The sequence below is a fragment of the Chamaea fasciata genome, unplaced genomic scaffold (genome assembly GCF_029207755.1).
Source record: "Chamaea fasciata isolate MVZ Bird 193981 ecotype frontalis unplaced genomic scaffold, bChaFas1.0.hap1 SCAF_6, whole genome shotgun sequence".
NCBI lineage: Eukaryota > Metazoa > Chordata > Aves > Passeriformes > Sylviidae > Chamaea > Chamaea fasciata.
Window position 1 is genome coordinate 34,698,795 of NW_027094091.1, and position 12,513 is coordinate 34,711,307.

The window sequence follows — 12,513 nt, forward strand, 5'->3', positions numbered from 1 at the left end:
GAAATCCCTGCTACTGGTGGCTTTTTTTCGTTTTCCTAATAAGATAGGGAAAAAGCTTTACAAGAAGTTTTGATTATATTTTTTCCAGGTAGAGCTTTACAAAAGCAATTGTACTGTAAATCCCAGGAGGTTTTATCATTTAGAAATGGTGATTTTGGTGCTCTGCATTGAAAATAATCTGTCATGTGTTAGATGAACAGGAAGTTTCATATTTTCACCCTTTGCATACTTGCCATGCAGACTCTGAAATACATTTTGACCCTAATTCTGTTTGTTGCTGTGTTATGATTTTGATTGCTGGTGTTGTGTAATTATATAGAAAGCAGTTCACCTTGCCACTTGAATGTAGTTGGAAAGTTGGGTTGCATTTTATATTTCTTATTTCTAAACATTTATCATTTAAAGATCTGGAAGAATTAAGAATTTCAGTTAAGAGAGAAATCCTGTGGCCCTGTTTATTTTGAATATTCTTGCGTACAGGTGGGAAGACCCAGTACAAGTATAGAAAGATTGTTACAGACCTAACACTCCCAAACAGGAGAAAGGCATTCCTCCCTATAATCAGAAGAATCCCAGTGGTGTTTTTCCTGTTCTGGCATTAATGGTACTTCATATTTTCTGCAAATCTATTATTTGTCCATTTATAAATGTTTTCTTTATATTAATTTTGCTTTCTTTGCTGTCAGAAGACCTGTCATATCAGCTTTGTTGACTTATTCTGGCTATACCCATCCAGATTTAACTGTTGCTTCATTTTCTTTGGAACTGCACTTCATGCATGATGTAGACCGTGTTGTATGATTTTTTCATGTAGTACTTGGCAAGGAGAATTCAGTTCTATATGATATAACCTTTTAAAGGTGGCATAATTACTGAAGCAGTAGATTACAGTATTGCAGCACTACTGGTTTAGAATTATACTTAGTGAGATCATGAATGCTTATTGTTCATAAGTAGATGCTTGATGGCATATGTGATTATTTATTAAATACAGTGTGACAGGCTTTTTGAAAATGAAAACAGTTGCACTGCAAGCTTAATGCTACTTCTGGATAGACATTGTTACAAGAAAAATTCCAAGACAAATTATCATGGATCATCTGTAAAATTTGTGGTTGAGTTAGCAACCTGATACATAGAGAAGTACAAAGGAACTGAAACTTCGCATAAATTAGTATTTTTATCTGCAGCATTTTTTCCTGAGCATTGAGTAGCAATGTAGAACTGACAGTTTCCTACTTTCCTTGTATAATCATTTCTTTAACTATGTGGTTTTTTTCTGAAGGATTTATAGTAACAGATGTAGTAAAGTATTATAGCTTAAAAGGGTGGATGTGAAAGGTATTATAAACAAGTTTAATTCATATGCAGTCAAGTGTGTTTTGCTAATCTGGTTGTTAATGAAGACTAATTTGTATGTTACAGAGTAGAAAATAAATTACATTAGAATAGCTGCAGTGTTTATGAACTGTAGCTGTTGACATTCCATCTGTACCCATTCCTGCAAATCTCCCAACATGAAAAGAATCTCACTGTGATCTCACTTCTCAGCTAGAGTTATGACAGTTTTTGTTAGTGCTTAGTGAGTGTTAGCCCCAAAAATGGGTCTTTAGGGGTAACATCACTTGGCCGCTTGAGTTTAAGGGTGTTACCAGCCTTCAACTGATTTCTGCAGCGCTCCTTCTCCCTGCCTGCTGGGTCTCTGCTAGAGGTTACTGTTCCTCTACCGGGACTGGCAGACTCGTGCATGCTTCGTTCCAGATGCAATAGTTTAGCCTCTGACCTCCCTCTGCACTTTGCATTTGTATAGCAGTTGCCTGCACCCTATTCCATCACCTTTTCTGTGGGGTTCATACCTTCCGATCTAAGAGGTGCAAGGAGAGGCTGCAGGGCTTGCTGGGGGAGCATGCGTCAGGTATGTACATCATACCATCATCATTCCTGTAAGCATTTGAGCTCCAGGAATCATAGTTACAGCACTGCTAATGAAATCCACCAAAAGCAACTGTACTGGACAGGGAACAATTAAGTGTTAAAAACAAAAATTAATAACGAAGGGATGAAGACAAGGTTAAATTTTGTCCATCTTTCAAGGATGGATTCAGCTGAAGAAAAATCCTGCTGCTCAAAAGGGGTGGTGATACCTTAAGCTTTAGCTTTCATATTTGCAGATTCTGTGCTGCCTAGGGATGTAGTTCTGAGCCTCATACTAAGTGCCAGTAGACTCTCTTCACAGAGTAGGTAGACAAAATAAATCCTTTTCCTGCTCAGAACCAACGGCAACTCTCAGCCCAACAGCATAAACAACAGTGGACTGAAGAGAGAAAACAAGAAGGACAGGACCTCACAACCCGAAGCTGTAATTGGACAATTAAACCGCAATGTTCAAAAATGGATCAAAACTTATAAAAATATAAGTTCTCGTAACTGGTCAGCCATTTTGTGACTATTCTTAGTTCACCCTGGGTGCAGCCTTGGTCAGGCTCCTGTCTTGCCCAAAGTGGATCCTGAAGGCCTTTCAATAAATACCTACTTTTTTCTCTAGCTCTGTCTAGTCTCTGTTTCAGGTCAGCCTTCCAAGGCATCAGTGGTACTACCCATATCCTGAAGTATGGGTTCTCCAGTTATGCAGTTGGTTCTGGTAATTGTGCAGCTCCACAAAATGGATCAGCTTGCTGTCTGGCTAAAAACAAGGTTTTTTGTTTTTTTTTTTCTTTTTCAGAATGTAAGCAAGCTGTTCTGTTTTACTTTAGGGCCACACAGTTGCTAACACCGACAAAAGGCAGAATGCAAGAATACGCAGTAGGGCACTGAGGACCACAGGAAATCATCCAGCTGGTGACAGGACATTCCTAGTTTGGCAAAAGATGACTCTTCTAAATTTTCCTGCAGGTTGGAGTAAGGTGCCTGTCTCTCTACAGGTTTCATGATTCAACCCTCAGGCTAGAGGCCCATCTACTGTTTTTCCCCAATAAAAATCAGTAAAAGATATGAAAAATCAGGATTGGCATACAGTATTCTTTTATTTTTTTTTTTTATCAACAGGCTATTGTAATGTTTCCCTTATTCTCTCTCCTGTCATGTAAATATTTAATTATCTTCCATAGGTTTCCCATTTTTAGGATGGAAAGTACAGACTCCCCATATAACTTTCGGATCACCTTCTCTTTGTTGAAATGTGAATTTGAATTTCTGCTGACTGAGGAGGCTTTGCAACTTCAGAACAGCTGCTGCTACTACAATGCTTTATGAAAATGTGAGCCCTATGAATTCAGTCTCCTTGACTGGCTATTTAATTGAAAGTCTCTGTGAGATGTGCTTTGTTAACACCGCTGTGTTTGGACAGACTATGAGATTGGATTCTTGGGGAGTTCTGTCACAGGGATGTCTGGTTACTGAATCACAAAGAGTTTTAGGGAAGAGACAATCACCAATATGCTCAGTGGAGCTAAGATAACATCTGCAGGCACACTCAAGAATAGAGCCATAACCCTGTAACTTAATTTGAAAAATAAAGACTCTTTTAGACTTGAGAATAGAAGTTTGATCTTGCACAAAGTTGTACTTTTATAACAATAATGTAGTGCCTCGCTATGAAAAATGTAAGTGCTAAGGCTGGATAAATATTCCAACTGTCATTTATAATTATCATTTTTGCACTTTAGTCAGGCAGCTATTCATAATATGCCTATCAGTGTTGAACTTAACCATTATGTTCTGCTTTGTAGCTATGATTTTTCCAGGTTTGGCATTTAGGAAGAACTTCAAATGCATACTGGAAGTTGAGGCAATGTGGTCATCCAATAGACTGTCTCATGTAAGTGCCTCTAAAGTATTTGTCACAGCAAACAACAAAATCTCTGGACAATACAGTACTACTGAAGCCTTTAATCTCAGTATTTGTTTAGAGTGCTCCAAAAAGGGTAAAGCTGTCTTTTCTTGGGAAATTCCAGAAGAGACCTAGACACCGGAGTCCAACATTTTAAGCTTTATGAAGACCTCAGTACTTTGTAGCAGCTGCTGCTATCTTTGTAAGTATCCCACATCTGTATATGATTTTGTTAGTGAGGCTGCATGAAATGAGAAGCTCCCACTGCTAGTAAGATAACAGGCCCTCAAGCTCAACCCCATGGCATTGTTGGATGGACCTGCTGGCACACTGAGTGCTGCTCAGCAGGCAGGGAGTTTGTGCATTTGTGACTTGTTGCATTTCTTCTAATGACTGTGCCATTATGTGTGGAACATGAAAATCCATGTTCAAATAATAACCTGTCTAATTATCCTAGAACACTGAAGCCAAAGAATCTTTTTCTCCTAATTTTCCTTTAATAAGTAGCAATTCATTTATACTGGGTGAAACAGTTCCAGTAAGAAATGTGAGATGATGAGGAAGATAGCATGTGAAGATCTGCTTCTTGAGAAAGATGGAAGACTCCACAAGGATGCACATCCTGATCCATGTCTTTCCTGTCAGTGCTGGTTAGGTAATGTGTGAATCAACACATACAGGTAACCAAGTCAATCACCAAGCCACAGCTAAAATGAAGAGTAGGTTGTTTGTTTTTTTTTTTTAATTACGTTGTTCACAACACAGGGACACAGGCTCCTTGGGCTTAGCTCATCCTAGTAGGCACCAGGAGGGTCTCTGCCTGCCTCAATACTACAGAAGGCTTTGTGCATCTCTGTGAGAGTGTGTTTTGTTTACCAGAATTCCACTTAAAACCGGTAGAGGATAAACCACACTAGACATAATAAATGGACTTTTTTCCCCCCACACTGACATTTTTAGCAATCCCAGCTGCAAGGTCACTTTGAACGAAACTATTCCCTCTTCCTCACCACATCTTCTGGTTTTAACCATTTCTTCCCAACAGGCAGTATGTGGTAAGCATCTGGTAAGCATTCCTTGAATACCAGCAGAGCTCAGAAAACAGACCCAAGTTCCTCAGTGGTTCACTAATAAGGCATTAAGGCAACTTTCTGGTAAAATTCTGACAGCAAGAATTTGTTGTCAGTGTGGTTCTTTAACTTCCCATTTATGACATTTTCATTTTAACAAACATCTGTTCCCAGTAATAATATGACTTCATAGTGAATGACTAACAGCATGCATATCTCATGCCTCAGAATTACAAGCTAGGCTTGTAATTCTTCATGGAATGAGTAAATTTTATTGCCAACCAAATATGTGAGACTACCAGCCTAGGCACAACCCTTTTCTTTATGCAGTCGCAGTTTCAGGTGTGCCATCCTGTGTGGCAGACTGATATTTAACTGATATTTACAGTTAACAAATTTCAGTATTTGTAATGATGTTCTGGCAATGTTAGCAGCCTGTCTACAGGAGAACAATTTAGCAGATACCATTGTAATCTCAGTAATTAATTAATGATCACTAAATCTTTCTTACATCCAAGAATGTTTACTTTAGCCTTACTTAATAGGGTTACGGAAATGTGTTTGGAAATGATGCTTCAGGGTGAGCTATCTGGTAAAGCAGCGTTATAGCCTGAAGAGAAAAGTGCACACTGATTTAGGTAAGAGATGGTGACTGCCATCTGTTTTAATCATATGGCCAAGCGCATGAAATTTATGTTTCAGGATATTTTATAACTGAAACAGCTACATTCATTCATACATTCATTCATTCATTTGTTCTTATTGCAGGGAATAAGTGGGAATTGTTTTATTTTCTTCTGCAATCTGAGTACATATTTTCCTGCATCTTGACTGCCTCAAACTCACACCTTTATGAAGTCTTCCAAAACTTCTGGAAAAATTGTAGTTCTAGCAGACCCAAACAAATTGCTGGACTTGCTTTTGTACCAGAGAAGAGAGTTAGGGTCATCTTGCAGGCCTGCAAAGAAATTATAGAATAAATTACTATTACTGTAATGTGTTTATCATGGTGGCAAAATGTTACATGAATGGACTTAAAGAACAATTGAAGGTCATTTCTTTTGACCTTATTCTTTGTTTGCAATGAAAAATCCTTTTATTATTTGCAATATCTACAAACCAACATTTTCAGTCTATTTTCAGGATATGTTCAGTATTCTCTAACTTAGCAGCTTTAAAAAAGCAAGGTGATTACAGATACCCTTGATTTTAAAGACATGGTTTCAGTTGGGTATACTTCCATTTTCAAAGTTGATGTAGTTGTGCTCTTTTAGCACTTATCAGTCAGTATGGCTGGTTCTTGACTCACTCATTGTGAGAAGATGCAGCCTGCTGCCAGTTGGTGGCTGAGCCTGCAGTTCCGCCACTAAAGGAGTAGAATCCAAGAGCTGCAGATTTTGTGTGTCCCCCAGTCATTCTTGTTCCTAGGAAACAATCCCAACATCAGTTACAAGTGGGGGTTTTTTTCTTTTTTCAATCAAGCAGCCCAAACAAGCTCTAAATATAGCGTGAATATAATCACCTAAGCTGTCATTAAAAGGCTTGTCTCAATCAGCAGAGCCTACTAGCTGATTGTCACCTGAAACAGTGCAATTAACACAATGACTAGTATTTTTGACAATATAGAAGAGTGTAACATGATTAATAGTGCTATCGCAGGAATGTGTTTTTCCAATATTTATTACCATCAAAGCTGTCAGTCCTGCGTACCATATCAATTTTTAAGACTTTACAACAGATACAGCTAAATGGATTTATGAAAAGTAGGCTTTATCTGGCTTCTAGAAATTTTAGGAACAAAGTTCAAGTGCTTGAATTTTTTCATGTGCTTCATGTGTTGGTATAACAATAAATTAAATGAAGTTAATCCACCATGTGCAATGACTAAGACTTGAAACTGAATTTGAAAGTAATGTGTTCTAGGTAGCACCCAAATGTAGCTCGTGTAGAGCAATGAGGAGGAAACAAAAGTTGTTTGAATTGCAGCTGGTAATCACTATCAGGGAATGAGTTCAGTAGTACCTAGTGTATTACATTCAAACTAGCATCAGCTGAGATCTGCTAAATAAAGTTTTAGGTTAGTAATCATGCCAGGTTTGGGGTTTTTTTTTTCTTTTTTGGTTTTTTTTTTGGGGGGGGGGTTTGTTGGTTTTTTTTTTTTTTGGGGGGGGGGGTGGAAGGGGGGAGGAGAACCTCTTGACATGCACTATACTTTCAGGGTTTTATTCCCCACACCAGAATTCCACCTTCCATTTTGTCCCATAACTTCTTTTCTCCTGTTTCACTCAATAACTAAATAATTCCTGTTCCAGTTTATCAAAACAAATTTTAATTAGCAACATATAAATACTTGAAACTTCTGTAGGTACTGTAATATCTGCATATCTGAGTAGTTTTATTGTGAAAGTTTTTTCTATGCTTAGTCTCATTCTGTATTGCTGTGTCCAAACATGCCGAGGCAGGCTGCAGAGTGATACTTTGTATGGTTTCAGCTTGCTTATATCACCCGATCTTTGTCAGGGTTGATATTCCTTGGAAACTAAAAGTTAGTGTGGAGGCTGATAGGCCAAACTCCAAGTTAGCCACACTCCCCTGGAGAGAGAACAGCCCTTAGGCTCAGGTGTGCCACACTCCCCTTGAGGGAGTAACACTCACTGATAGCTTCCAAAGTTATGGTGAGGAAGAGTGTTAGTCCCAGTGTGCTTTGCTGTTGCTACATTAATCCATTGTATCCCATTGGCCTTTCCCCCTTGCACTGCCCCTGAGCCCTCAGATGATTGGCCCAGATGTTCTACCCCACCACCTGCCTTTCCCATATAAACCCCTGCTCCCTCTAGCTCTTTGTCCCTGGTCTCTGCAGGAGAACAAGCTGAATAAAGCCTCCTGCAGAACTCCACATGAAGGCTCCATCTCTTCCTTCAGCATTGCCCCAAAGAGCTGATTTCACTGAAGAGCTCAAAATCACTCAGCAGCAGCAGAGCTATGCCTTCAGGACATCCTGTGTGCCCATGCCTTCAGGACGTCCTTCTAAGGACGCTTCTACAGGAAGGTTGCGGCACTCTGACCACCACTGCCTACCACAACACTTTAGTAATTAATGTCAAGACTATAGGTTTAGTGCATTTCCCCTGCAAAAGGAAAACATATTTTCCAGTGTGTTTATATGATGGTGGCTTTTTTGACTTTTAATTCCTTTTCAGTGGTCCCATGTCGCACAAAGATTTAAGTTTCAAAGGTAATTTTCTGAAACTTTCTGTCCTTACTGTGAACTTCATTTGTAATATTGTTGCTACTTTTAGCATCTCTGAGGCTGGTTTAAATTGCTTCTAGTAACCCCGAGTAATTTATGGGAAATGGATGGGATATGATTATATTAGATATATTTGTTCTGGTCTACTTGAAGTCAGTTCATATTTTTAAGAAATGTGTTTCCTGAAAGCCTGCTTATATAGAAGGGCTTTTATTTTGTATTGTAAAGCCTTGTCCCATTAGATGACTTTAGACTGATTAAAAATTAGTATATTCTGTTCTTCTAGTGAAGTATAGCATGAGACATTGCGTGGATTTCTAGGTGAAACTGTATGGCATTAAAATACTAGGTGATGATTGAACCTTGGAAAGAAGCTGAGAAATGGTAAATACAGTACAACTAACATGAGCTGCCAGAGAAGCAAAGGATAAATTATATATTCTATGTGTAAGGTAAAGAGAAAAAGCAAGTGGTTTTTCTAATTTCTTGTTCATACAAATGGATTTTACGCTTGTTTGTGCATTCTAGCATTGAGCGCTTTTTTTTTTACTTTTATCCTCTACAAGGCCAAGTATTGACTCTAAATTTTATTTCTTGGTTATATTCAAGACCACTTCATCTAAAAGAACCATCCTTAAGAAATCTCCCAACAGCCCCCCATCTTTGCCCCGAGTGGAACTTTGGTTAAATGTATTTTTTACTTCCATAGGCTCAGCAGTACTGCTATAGTAATGAGTTTAACTTTTATATTGCAGAGTTGCTCTTCAAATGTAGCCTAGATTTAAAATTGAAATTTAAATTTTAGCTTGTTTATATAACTTGTAACTTGAGTGTTTTTCTAAAGACATTTCAAATTTTTCATTTTTATGTTTAAGACCATCCTGAAGTCCTAGAACATATTTAATAAATTAATAAATGCTTGGATTTTGTTTCTTTTTTATTAAAACCTTTGGGGTTTTGCTGGTATAGAATTATTTATAGTTTGAGAAATGTGGTATGAATTATTTTTATGAGAGGTTATGCATTTTCTTTCCCCTAGTTGTTCTTAATGGATATTGCCTTAGGTTTGAAATAATGTTAGCCTAAGACAATATTGCGCTTTTCAAAAGTCAAGTAGCTGGAGCAAAAGCATCGTGCAAATGCTACTTACCTGGGAATGGGTAACAAAGCTGGTGATCCCTGTGTTGAGCTGCATTGTTTTTTGAATAAAGCTTAAATTGAGTTTCCAAGTTTTCCCCATTTCAGGTGTTTTTTTCCATACTGTAGTGTCCTAGTCTCTGATAAATTATGAAGGGGGTTTTTGCACATCAAATCATTACTGTCACTGTTGTCATGAGTACTGTGATAGAATAAAAGACGTTATGTTTAAAGAAAACAGCCAGAAAAAAATTCTAAATCCACCTTTTCTACAGAAGTGTAGGGTAGATTATTACGTAATACTTTCTAGATGTAAGGATATGTGAATAAATACCTCTGAGGAATATGTGATGCTCCAGCTTCTATGGCAAGGCCCACTTTGAGTACTGTATCTTTGGAACTGTCTGGAATCCACTTGAAGCACAGTCAGCACAATTTACACATCAGTCATTTTCTAATCTAGTGAAATCTGCAGCTGGATTTACTCAAAGCCTGAGATTAAAGCCTGTTTAATCTGAGCTCGGAGCAGTTGGATTGCAGTTAAATTGTTGGATGATCTAAAATGCTGATGGAGATAATACAGATTGGAGTGAAAGACCACACAGGCTTTTGATGTCTGACTTAGATTTCAGCTCCATATGTAGTTGAACCAGTCAATTGGGCCTTGTCCTGCCAAAACAGAGGAACTCGCTTCATTTTCCCCTTCCATGCTCCTGAGAGGTCTCTCTTTGCCATCTCTCTGTTAAGAAGACTCACCTAAAACCTTAGTATTAAGAGATGAGTAGTGTTAGCATCTTTTCATAGTATGATCCTATCATATGGCTAATTGCTGAAAGACTATCATGTTGTTTGAACCTGATTTTATAATAAAAAATTATAAAGCATACAAACTCTGCAGAGACCTGCACTTTCTACAGCAGTGGCAATTCAGTAAGTTAACTAAAGCACTAACTGTGTTTAGACACTACTGTGTACACTCTGAATTCTCCTCATCCCTAAGCGTGCTTGATGCATTTTTAATAAGCTTTCATATAGAAAATAATTTGTTGGGTTCTCTCCTTAGATTGGATTTTATTTTGTTGTTCCACTAAGATCAATTATAGCACGTTCCTGCACACTTCTAAATTAATTTTGAATGTATGTTTTGAATATTCAAGTAAAAATTTGACATAATAAACAACCTTTCAGGCATGAGAGAAATAAAAAACAGGCATGCAGAATACACTGGATGCTGAACTCTGCCTGTCATCAGCAAGCTGAATTGCAGAAAGTGTGAAAAGGTACAAGAAGAGACATTGAAAAGAATATTAAATCTTCTAGAGCTGTTCACAGTTGCTGTGAGGCCTGTTAAGAGACTTTATAATACCTTTTGATTTCATGTGAAAGATGCTTAGCCACTAATGATCAGCATTCATACAGATAGTGAGGAAGGCATCTGCTGCTTCTTTGAAAATCCCTTTCCATCATCAAGCTAAATGACTCTTACTTAAGTTTCCATTGCAGAAAAACAAGTGGGAACTAACACCTTTTTACACAGGAAGGTGGATACAGAATAGCTGTATAATTGTAAACGTCTGTAGTCACAGTTGTGATGTAGTCATGTCCCAAAACTTGAGTGGATATTTTCAGTGTAAATTTAGTTGTCCCTCAGTGAATTATTAAGTAGTACTCTATTAATCTATTTTCTGAATTTGCATTGACATCAAATGGCATGCCTGTCTTTAACAAATACTTGGTTAAAAAAATATTTTAAATAGGGGTTTAAAGGCAGGAACCAGGCATAAAACCTATTGATTCTAAACCGAATGGCACAAATTGGAAAATAAACATTAATTTCAGGCTGAAGGGTATACTCTGAATAAACTTACTTAAACTGTAATAGTAATGGAAGTGCTACCAATAAACCAGAAACTGGTTATGGCATATGGCATTAGTAATTTCTGAGTTTAAAATTTTTACTCCAAAACTTGTGTGACCTTCATTTGATCCTCTAAAACCTGTTTTGTATAGCATCTCAGCTGAATCCAGGGGCTTTTTGAGGTTAGTTTATATGAAAACATATAAAACATGTTTTCAGCTTAAGGTGAAAGACAGGCTTCTATTAGGAGTCATGCTATCACCATGTAGTGTTAATGTCTAAAAAAGCTCTCTAAAATTGTACACAAGAGTACTTAGAAGTCAGCTTTACTGGAAGTCTCCTTTTTATTACAGAATTGTTATCACCACCTCGTTTTAGAAATCATCCAGTCAAAGGAGCTTATGTAAGCCTGTCATTCCTAACAGCCTCCTGTAGGCACTGGTAATAATCCCATTTCTCTTGGTTGTGTGTGGGTAAAGGCCAAAGTAACAACACTGTGTCAGAACCCTAAGACCTTAAAAAAGGGCTGTATTTTTCTAAAAGCTTTACATTTCTTTTCTAAAAGCTTTACATTTGCTTTCATTACGAATATAAATTACAGAAAATCTTTGTGAAAAACCGTTCTCTCCTTTAACTTAGGTCTTGTTATTCTTTTTGCCATCACGGTTGATTGTGTGCTACACAAGCCATTAAAATGTGCAAGCCAGATACAAATCTGAAAGTAGTGTGTTCCATCACTTGCACTGTGATAGATTAATCAATGTGAAAAAATAAAAACACATTTGTAAACTATTAGAATAAAAGCTGAAAATCAGGACTTTTATGTGTTTTTGCACCCTTGGTTGCAGTTTCTTTTTGAAAGGTTGAGCGGGGATCTATTTCAAGATAAGTTTTGTTGCCAGCTTTTTTTGGTCAAAACTTGTTACAAGCAGCTGGCTATCAGCCAGACCTTGTTAAAAAAGCTACAAAGTGCCATCCTCTCTGAGAAAAAAAAAAAAAAAATTTAAAAAGCAGCGTTGGCAAAAGCAGTAAGGTTTGCAGAGGCATCTAGTGAATTAGAATTCGCTGTCTCTTGTTTAGTCTCCCAATTCCTTTAAGTGTAAACATGTGAGATTCCGTCACATGCAAGTTCACTGTGATAAGCTCAGGGTATCATTGTCCTTTGATTTCCCTGTCTACCGTTTCTCACCTTGTGACGTAACACTAGTGTTTATAGCAAAATTAGGATGGTACAAATATACCACCCCTTCAAAACAGATTTTTTTAAAAAAATATACAACATATTGAAGAAATACAAGAACACAAAAAGTAAAGTAATTGCAATAGCTAATAAAAGCACTTAATCCTTTAAAACTTGTATGCATTTAAA